Genomic DNA, 9,533 nt, shown 5'->3' with positions numbered 1-9,533 from the left:
CAAAACTCGTTTTCAATTATATATACAATTCATTACGGATATGTTTTTAAATTAATAAATTAGTGATTCATCTAAAAATTATTAATAAATCAATGACTAAATTAAAACCTAATAAAAATATGACAAATAAGCAAAATTGACTAAAATCATGAAAAACATGACAAATAAGCATAATCAAAATAATTATATATCTAATTACAAATTTTATAGTTATATTATTTAAATTAATAAATTATGGATTCAGTTAGAAACTATTAATAAATTAATGACTCAGCTTAAACCTAATTAAAACATGACAAATAAACAAAATTACCTAAAATCATGGAAATCATGACAAATAAGCTAAATCACTTCATAAATAATAGTACAGATTTTAGTATAATGATAAATCTAATTATCATATGTGTATATATAATACTAATTATAAAAATAAATAAATAAGAAATAAAGATGTAGATAAACACAAAATAAATACATGGAATTATCTTTTCTTTTTTCAAAAACAATTTCCATTTAGGGGAAATTATATGTTTACCACTTTTATGGTACCACTTTTCATTTTTACCACCACTAAAGAGACATTTTCAAAAATACCTTCTTCATTAAGTGGCAAAAGACTCTTATGACCTTGTTATTTATATATATAATAAATCATTATTTAAATTAAAAAATAATAATAATAAAAAATTAAAAAAAGAAAAAAAAAAGTAAATTTTTTTTATGTTTTTGAATTATACTTTGTCAAATTCAAACTTTTTTTAATTTTTTTTTTGAAATTTTTTTTTCCGAATTGTTTTTTATTTTTTTTTAATTTCTTTTTGAAAAACGAAAATTATGTTTGAAACTATTTTTAAAATTTTTTTTTATATTTTTTAAGTATTTATTTATATATTTATTAGAATCCTAAATTTCACATTCCAAAAACCATACCTCACCCCTTAACTCTAAACTCTAAGTCTAGATTAGTTAATCCTAATGGTATAATTGTTTTTTACCCTTCATTAAAAGTGAGGGTAAAAGTGGTTAGTATAAACATAAAAAGTGGTACTATGAATATGCTAGTTGTGGCAATTTCCCTTCCATTTATTTTTGAGATATTTTTATAATATTAGTTTGTAATCAGTTAAATAATGAATTATATAATTTATTTATTAGATTTTAAACATTTATTAGTCAAATTAAAATTAAAATTGTTTAATGAATAAGCCTAAAATCATAGAGAATATGGCAAATAAGCAAATTCTCAAACAATAATATAGATAACTTTAAAATTTCTGTAGGCCCATTAAATTAAATGGGTTTATATAGACCGGCTCTGCTCAAGAAAACATAAAGAGCCCACCAGCATACGACCCAAGATAATTAGGGTTTTCATATCTCGCTCCATCCTAGTTGTCAACTGGTGTGTAAGAAGAATGTAGCCGTCTCTATCTTTTCTTACGTTTAATGAGGGATTTTTTGTTATGTATTTTCTCCCGCATTATATATTCTTGTTCTGTGATTTGGAATTTATGATATAATTGTGAAAGTTTTCAGTCTTAATATTTTTTCAATAAAGAAAGTGGCGATGATGAAAAAAAGGCCGGACTTACGGCTGCTACCACTCTCTTACGGATGTTTAAGTGGGTGTTGTAGTAGAATGATGCTAAAGTTTCCAAAGGTTACTTCGCTGAGCCTCCTCTCTTCTCTTTCTGAAAATTATTAGCCCATTTTTATTCTTCCGTAGTTTTTTTTTTCTAAATCAAAAGCAAAAATGCATAATGAAATTATTAGTGAATATATAGACTTGTTTTATACAACATAATAAGTCAGACTAATTTACTTGAGTCGAGGCCATGTCATATGTTCTTCTCGATCTTAATCAAAGCAATCTGATAATTAATATGCTCGAGCTGGGGAAAATCTTTTTCGGTTACTCGGGTTCATTCTTGTGGGTTTTGGCCTCTGTTGTTGATATCGTCATTGATTCTTATCTAGTTCAATAAATATTCCACTATTCACTTTAAGTGTTACCAATCATGAATCATAGAAACAAAGTCTAATGGCTATCTTAATGGTGTTATGTTTTTAACTGTAGCCTTTTGCTCAGATGTATTTGATTTTGAGATTTTTTTATAGGTTTAGAACTTGAATTTCTGATGTTTTGCAGTAAAGATTCCTTTTACTGGTGTTTGCTTTTAGACAGCATTTTTGCCGGCCTGTGACTGACCGAGTGCAGAAGCCGTACTTCGGCTTTAGCTCAAAAGATGGGGTCTAATCAATGGACTGAGGATACCTTATGACTGCGTTCTCGTCATGGTTTTAAAAGTTGTAGTTTCCTTGGTTGCTGTTTACATGACTTGAACAGAGGCTCATATTTATGATGAAAGATGCGTCAACAACGGTGCAAATTACAGGGCGAGGAGTTGCGCTCGTTGGTTTGTTGTTCTGTGTCTATGGTAGCTTATCACTTGTCTAATGCGCCTCGTTACTTCGAGGACTATAGCTGAAAACTACTACATGAAGAGTGTTAGTGAATGTTACATGTAAAGCCAAAGCCTTTATGCTTTTAATTTCTTTTGCTTGTTCATTTCAGGATTTACGGGTTTTGTTGTGTTGATTACGTGTAGCCGTAGGACATTTGGTTGGTCATGACTCATTTCTTATGTTCGGCCTTTGGTCTGTGCCACTGATACGTGTCTCTGACAGTGACGCACAGTTTCACCTAGGGGTGGGCGTTCGGGTACCCGTTCGGGTTCGGATCGGATATTTTGGATTTTCGGGTATTTCGGTATAGAAGTGTAGAACCTGTTCGGGTATTTCTGTACTTCGGGTCGGGTTCGGATATTTTAAGTTCGGTTTCGGTTATTTTGGATCGGGTTCGGATATTTAGATTTTGAAGAAAAAAAAATGAAAATTTTCATTTCTCAAATTTTTTGTATTTAAATATATAACTTTTCATTTAACTATTTTTTTATTTTTAATAGATTGCATGGTTAATAGATTTGGACATAACATTTTCAAACTAAAAAGACATTAATTTGGTTATTGTTTTTAAATTTTGGATGTAATTTTTTGTTAATTGCTGAAATAAAAAGTTTGACATGCATTTTAAGCGAATAAGAAATCATCTTCTACGTAATTGTATGTATATCATATGAATTTAAAGTATGTGTAGTATCAATATAAATATTTTATACAAAATGAAAGATGTAAACTATAAATATAAGGTTAATTATCATATGTTCGGTTATTTTCGGATATCCATTCGGGTTCGGATATTACCCGTTCGGGTTCGGATATCCAATCTCTCCTAATTCAATACCCGTTCGGATATTTTGCTACTTCGGTTCGGATTTCGGTTCGGATTTTTCGGATCGGGTTCGGGTGCCACTTCGAATTTCGGGTAAATTGCCCACCCCTAATTTCACCAATGTGTCGACTATTCTGCATTTCTGCTTATCTTCTCTGCATGATGCATCTGTTGTTACTTGTTGGTTGTTACACTGTTCAATAATGCACAAATCTTGATCTCTGTTAGTTTCCCATTAACCTTGTAAACAAATTTGTTCATCTGGTCATATAGAAAAAGTTGACTTCATAAACGAAATGATCTTTTTTTTTTTGCAAAACTTCCAATTTCATTAATAGGTGTGATGTTAATATACACATGAAGAATAAAAAACGTGCAACTGTTCAACGATTATTGCTCGGAAAGAAATAAAATAGGATCTAATGATAATTATTAGCCGCTTCAAAAAAAAGAACACTCAAGGTAAGAGAGCCAAATCTCTGTCTGGTTATTCCCTCCTCTTCCTTCCTATCTTAAGAAAGATAAAAATCATGGCTAGAGTCTCTCCACTCTCAAATCTCCTAAACCTAGATCTCTCAGACTCCAAGAAAATTATCGCTGAATACATATAGTTCCATCCTATCTCTTCTTTCTAATCATCTCTATGTGTTTTGTTACTAGACAACCATGCATGTCATATTGTCATATAGATTCTTCGACCTTTGCTTGCATGTCTCTGTTTACAAACATAATTGTTTTCTCACGTTACTCTGTTTTGGTAAGAACAGGATCGGTGCATGGACATTAGAAGCAAAGGCAGAGTAATAATAATAGTAGTTTACCCATCGTCTTTGGGGGGTTATTGGTTTAAGAATTCTAAAGGAGTTAATAAATTTTGAGAATCCATTGTTATTGGTTTACAGATTTAAAAAGTCTTATCAAAATCTATTGTTATTGGTTTAAAGACTTTTAAATTCCATTCAAATCTTTTGTTATTCATAAAGTTTAGTTATTATGGATTTTATCATTCTATTGAAGTCTATTGTTATTGGGAGGTGAATTCCTTATGTTATTACTCATAAAACTAGATTTTGAAAATATCATCTATTCTCATAAGATTTTTGAAATCTAGTGTAATAAGAAAAATATGCACATATTGCAACTAAACTCACGTGAACACACCAAATCAAACTCACATGATCTATAATTCATTATATTTTTATAGTTTCTTATTTGATAAAACAACCGTTTGATTCAATAATGATGAAGAAACCAAACTCACATTGATAACAAGAATGGTGTTTCAAAAAAATCACAAATAACAAAAGTCAAAGACTGATTATTATCATAAGAAAACTAAAAGAAGAGGAACACACCAAACATAACACAAAGTACCATAAAATATATGTGTCTACGTGAACACACCAAACCATAATATCAATAAATAAATTAGCCTCACCATCACCGTTGACTTCCATTTCCTGCTGCATCGGCCCACATATTAGAAGCTATCATATTTCTCCAGTTATTAGCATACTCTCGTTGTTGAGATTCAAGAATACCTACTTCTTCAGTGCCCAGTTCTCCATATTCTTCATCTTCTTCACAGTTTTCATTGATCACTTCTTCTGGAAAAGCATCTGATCGGCACTCTTTACGTAAGAAGTTATGCAATCCAGCACATGCCAAAACTAACTCCGCTTGTGTCTTAAAAGAGAAAGGAGGAGCAGATTTAAAATCAGAAACCAAGATTTGAAGATACCAAATATTCTCTCGATCACATTTCTTAAAGACGCATGCCGCAAGTTAAATAACTCGTTCTGGTTACTGGGATCACGACCTTCGCCTGTAAAATCCTGTAGATGATACCGAGTACTTCTAAATGGAGCTAAAAAATTCTGACGGTTGGCAAACCCACAATCTGCTAAATAAAATTTTCCTACAGAATTTAAACATTACAAAATAAGTTGTATATACATAGAACATTCTAATAATATGAACTAAAAAATTTGTCACCCATACCTTCTGGAACTTCTAGTTTGCAAGTGCTTCTTGTTAGAGCATCACTTAATATTTTTGAATCATGAGCTGAACCTTCCCACCCACTAAGAACATACATGAATTCTAGATCAAAATTGCAAGTTGCAAGAACATTTTGTGATACAAATCCTTTGCGATTACGATAGCTTGGCACATCAGATTTTGGCACCATTGCAAATATATGTGTGCCATCTATTGCTCCGATGCAATCCTGTAATAATAAAAAATTCAGATGTCAAATAAAAAAAATATTGAAAGAAACTTTTATTAATAATACTTTAGACAAAATCAGAACTATGTACCTTGAAGTAAGGATAAAACCTTGTGCTCTCTCTTATCTTTGCACATGTTGTCACTCCAGGCTTCGCCATCAGGTCTGGCGCTAAAGTATTCAGTGATTTTAGAACCTTATGGAAGTTCTCACTAGTGGCAAATACTGATCTCTTGAACGTGTCTAGGGTTTAACAATATTTTGAACTCTGGCCAATAGTTAAGAGAAATGTAGCCACCATTTCTTCGACGCATATATTGCGAGTATCTCGCAGACAAGTTTTCACCCTAATAAGATCACACAGCTTGAGAAATGAGCTTGGATACATACGATATAAAGATCGAAAGTGTGCCGGTTCTTCCTTCAATGCTTTCTGAATGTAATCATAACCAATGTTCGTGATTGGCCGACGAAGAGGACGTTCAATGCGATTCATATGGGTTGTAGAGGCTCTTGCTAGGTTATCCAGCATTACGAGCATGATATCCAAATCTGTTTCGTCATCTTCCATATTGTTTGCTTCTTCTTCTATGATCACTACCATGACAACACACCTACATACATGTAAAAATATTATTAGAGTAATGGCTTAGAGATAAAGACGTAGCATAACGTAAAGAACTTACGACTTTTGTAAACAAGTGAAACATGCAGTTATAAATCATGACATCACACAACAAAAAGCTGTTAAATCAAACAAACAACTATTATGCTGAAACGAGAAAACCACATCAGGGAGAACCGATTTATCAAAATCCATATTATTATTAATCAAGCAAATTCAAAAAAAGTCTCAAATATCATTAAAAACAAATAAATATAAAATTAAAACAAGGATCACTTGTAGCTGAAGCAATGATCAGTTCTAGCTAAGATTGGTTTGGATCCAACCAAAGCGTTCTTCTACCGACATTTCTGCAAAAACATCTTTCATCCCCAAGGAATAGATAAGAGTCACAGCTTTAAATTTGGTACGCTGGTCCAAATTAGTGATCTCTTTCATGGCATCCCAAACATTGTTTTTCTTTTTTTCAGCTTCTTGTTGCTCAGCTTCCAATCTGAGTTTCTCCTCTCTTTTTTCAGCTTCTTTTTGTTGTCTCTCTTCCCTTTGTTGTATGATATTAAGGATCTTATTGCTCACAGCAACAATGGAATCATTGTCATCATTCTTCAGCTCCTCTGAATTGTAGCATGCGTCAGTTCTGGACCTCTTTCTTGGGATCAGTTTTTCTCTATGACCTTTCAGACTTTGTTTTGAAACAAAAGCTACATCAGTAACATCATCACTGCTTTCACCAAACTTTTCTTTCACTTGATAATCACCAACAAGGTAAGTACTAGCATCAGTAGTATCACTTAATCCAAGTGAATTGCCACCATTGGCAGTTGTACCATCAAAGATTATCTTCAAATCTTCAAACTGTTCATGTGAGTCATAGCGCATATACTGGTGGTTTGGATGTGCCTGTGTTATAAACATACATACGAAATACAATAATGAGTTTCTACAATATCAAAACTTATGTAAAAAAAAAATAAAAACCTTCAAATATCCTTGCCACACTTCTTCAGAAGCTGTAAACCTTTTTGTTTCAAAATCCCATCCAAATCCAGAGCTATTACGTTGAAGATCAACATAGCTATTGTATAGGTTTTTCAAAAACTTTATCCTACTTTGATAATGCTTGTAGAGTTTCTGGCATCCAACTCTTTCATTGAGGACTGGTAGTATTTTATTTTCTACCGTTGCCTTGTTTATTATACCACTAGAATCACGCCATCCACGTTTAATTCCCTCCACAAGCAATTCAATCAATACTTTCGTTTCATCCTGAGTCCAGGAATTATATTTACCTTTTTCCTTATCCTCCATTGTAATCTTATTCAAGAACTAACTATAGTTAGTATAAATAATTAACAATCGAATAAAAAACATTCGAACTGAAGACAAAAACACAGGCTAGCAAAAATCAAATGAGGAAAGTCACAAAAAGAAGTCAAAACACAAAGCAATACGTAGAATAATAGTACACAACGGTCAACAATGGTGGCTGGAAAATAATTTTATTCTACTGAATATAAAAAGAGCTAGAAATAGATACTTGTATGTAGCTGGACAGGAGAAGAAGAAGGAGAAAAGGAGAAGGAGAAGAGAAGAAGATATGGGCATGTTTGTATATGGTTTACTCGAGATTTTATTTTTGAAAATGTTCTGAAGAGATTATTATACATTGCCTTATAAGAAGAAATATTTTGAAAATAATATATTATGCAAATCCATAAAAATCAATAAAATCTACCAAAGTCAATTCAAAGTATTTGATAGAAATTTGGAGAATATTTGTTAACTCTACTTAACTTGTAAGAATCTGTCAACTTTTAAAATCACTTAACTTGTAAGAATATTAGTTTCCTTTATTAAACCAAAAAATAATTAATAACTTTTCTTTTTTTGAAAAGAAAATAATTAATAACTTTCTGCATTTTTTCTCTGACAGACGTTGCCAGGACCAGTAAGCGATCCATCTAAACTTCCAATATAGAATCACGATGGATCCAGCACCAATCAAGAAGCCGCAGGAGATGACAGTGAAGTCATTCTTTAGTAATCTTCTTCTTCTTCATCACCCATTTACATATTTCTTTGCACATTATTTTAAGTAAAAATAAATTCAGAATAATTATCCTAAAATGTATTTTATTTTGTTATTAAAAAGCCCTCAGGCGATATTCAAAGACCCCTTCAGGAAAGGAAACCTATGTTACATGGAAACGGAAGCGAATACGTGGAAGCGCAAGCGTAAGGAAACGCAAAAATGAGATTTTTTAAAATATTAAGAAGCGGTATATTTTGGAAGCGTATATCCATATATAAATATATATATATATATAAATTAGGACTAAAAATTATATGATTTAAATTTGAAATTAAGCATTTATTCATTTATAATAATTTTGGAATGATTTTATATTAAAACTGTAAAAATACACATAAATTAAGTTTACAAAATAATATTATATTAATTATTTTTAATACTTCATAAATAAGTGACACAATATATTTCAATATGTGCTATATATTTAATAAAAATCTCAATGCATAAAGATAATTTATAGTATTATTTTTAATAATTGTATATTTATAACTAAATATTCATTACTATTAATTTATTTTATATAGATTAAAACTATGGTTTTATATTTTATTGATATACATTGCATTTTAAGAAAAAAACGGAAGCGTGATTCCAAAACGGAATCATAAGCTTCCAATTTTAGAAACGTTTTGGAAGCGAGATGCCGCAAGATTCCACAAGGTTCCGATTCCAATTTCGGTTCTGAAGCGGGAAACGGACGTCCGATGAAGATTTCGTGCAACGTAGAAGGGAACAACATTCTGGTAAAAGCTCATCTCAATTTTTAGCAAAAGATTCATCTAATTGTGTGTGTACTTTGATTAATTAGTATATTTAAATTCAAAATTTCTTGAATATTACTACAAAACCAGGTGATGTGTGATGCTTACACACCTAAAGGAGATCCAATTCCGACCAACAATAGGAACAAAGCCGTGAAAATCTTCGATCATCCCAATGTGAAGGCTGAAGAGCCTTGGTGCTATTAAGGAACTTCTCCTATCGTTGAATGGTTTGTACAAAACCGGTTTTGAGCCGGTTAAGTTTTAACTTTCAGTTTAGTGTGAAACATACCGGTTTAGGAATAAATTTCGGTTTGATATTTTGATGTGTTATTTATTAGATTTGGGATAGAGCAAGAATCCCCTATATATTAATTGAGGAACATTTGAAAAGATGTAACCTCAATTTTGTATTAATTAAAAGAGGCTCCAATGCATAGGTGGCACTCAATTAGGTAGTCAATTACATTCAATTGAAAAATAAGTAGGTCCACATTCGATTTTTATATGTTGTTAGATACATAAGTTGGTCA

At 31.4% G+C, this 9,533-nt stretch overlaps 2 long non-coding RNA genes and 1 other non-coding gene across 3 annotated transcripts; 2 read left to right on the top strand and 1 right to left on the bottom strand.

Moving 5' to 3' along the window:
- The first annotated feature begins 1,408 nt into the window (after positions 1-1,408).
- LOC103868676 lies at positions 1,409-2,569 on the top strand. Its single transcript, XR_632992.2, has 2 exons — positions 1,409-1,660; positions 2,150-2,569. It is a non-coding gene; the product is annotated as an uncharacterized LOC103868676 (long non-coding RNA).
- LOC117134522 lies at positions 1,563-1,678 on the top strand. The gene has a single exon (XR_004458707.1). It is a non-coding gene; the product is annotated as a small nucleolar RNA snoR113 (small nucleolar RNA).
- LOC103868677 lies at positions 2,415-3,647 on the bottom strand. Its single transcript, XR_632993.3, has 2 exons — positions 3,411-3,647; positions 2,415-2,704 (listed from the first exon to the last, which is right to left on the bottom strand). It is a non-coding gene; the product is annotated as an uncharacterized LOC103868677 (long non-coding RNA).
- Positions 3,648-9,533: the final 5,886 nt, after the last annotated feature.

Source organism: Brassica rapa, chromosome A05, assembly GCF_000309985.2.
Source record: "Brassica rapa cultivar Chiifu-401-42 chromosome A05, CAAS_Brap_v3.01, whole genome shotgun sequence".
NCBI lineage: Eukaryota > Viridiplantae > Streptophyta > Magnoliopsida > Brassicales > Brassicaceae > Brassica > Brassica rapa.
The sequence above is the reverse complement of the archived record's forward strand: the minus strand, read 5'-3'. Positions and strand labels throughout refer to the sequence as shown.